Raw genomic sequence first — 1,468 nt, forward strand, 5'->3', positions numbered from 1 at the left:
CCCCCTAATTTTGGTATCTTCAACTTCCATAGTTACAAGGAACTTCTTGGGTTCCTCCATTAGTGCTTTTACAACATACAGCTTTTATCCCTCCTTTCGGGATGATGTGTCTTTTCCAGTTACTTTTCAATTTCTTTCCTTGGAGTCCTTCATATAATCTTTTATTTACTAGTGATTTTTCACTTCTCCCTTAAGTTTGTAGAATTGGTTCATATAAATCATGTAATAACTTTGTCTTGCCTTGTGACCTGAGCAGAGCAGAAGACAATTAACAAAACTGCCATAGCTTTGAGCATATTTATTCCTTTAGTTCTGTGACTTTTCCTTTCATTCTTGCAATTTTAACTTTGTGTCTTGTGCTTCTAATTTTTTATTTTCCTTTGAAAGTAAATATTAGGATGTCGATTCACACATTTGACAGCTTCTGCAATCCAGTCCATAACAGTTTTTGATAATTCTGGGTAGAATTTACCTAAAGATTGACACATATGAATCGTAGAGATTAGAATTTATCTGTTAAGTTTGAATACTATTGATAACCTGTAACAACAAGTACAAGTATTCGGAAACACGTCCAAACTCTTCAAGGAACAATTTAAAAATGTATAAGGAAGGATGACTTTTCATTGCCAGTTGGTTTTGGATGGCTAGGAAACTTGGTCTACTGTGTTTTGTAGGAAAAGTTTTTTCTTCTTTAAAAAAAAAGCAGTTTCTGTTAAGGATATTTTATATAATGTTTCAAACATCACAACCAGAGTGTTAAACTGAGCATTCTCTTCCCTTTTGGGAGTTTGAAAACATTGAAGAACTGCACTGGGATAAAGCTCAAGATAATCTATTTTAATCTTGGAAGAGGAGACACTTAATACTCTTTGCTCTGAAAGCCATTAAAAAAGCTTTTAGGATTTTTGTGTTTTTATGTTGCAGGAATGGACTCACCCTAACAACTTTAATGTATGTATTGCCTCCTACAAGCAATTCTTTAAAGACTATGACGCATTCATGAAAGTACAATGGAGGTACCTAGTTTTAGATGAGAGGCAGAATGGTAATAATCTGACAGAGAAGCACTGGGATGCAATATTCAATCTCCAGAGGTCTGACGCATTCATTCAAATTTTTCTTTTTGCTTTTGTCTGTCAGTTACTTTCTGAAATAACTTCAGTGCTTATAATAGCAGGGGTTTTAAATTTTTTTACTGTGATGTAATTTAAGTTACGAAATAGATCTTACATTAATTGTTATCTTCATTGTTCACAGTGATCATCGTTTGCTCTTGATGGATACGCTTCTGCCTACTGCCTTAAAAGATCTGTGGGCCATTGCCTGTTTCCTGATTCCAGGAATTTCCCAATCCTATCTGGATTTTATGAAGGTGTCATCTGTAGAGGGGAATGAAGGTTGTTACCAGAAAGTTGCAGTGAGACTGCAGAGAGTACGTCTTCCCTTGGGGATACTAGTATCTCTT

Source organism: Egretta garzetta, unplaced genomic scaffold, assembly GCF_000687185.1.
Source record: "Egretta garzetta isolate BGI_Z169 unplaced genomic scaffold, ASM68718v1 scaffold25, whole genome shotgun sequence".
Lineage (NCBI taxonomy): Eukaryota > Metazoa > Chordata > Aves > Pelecaniformes > Ardeidae > Egretta > Egretta garzetta.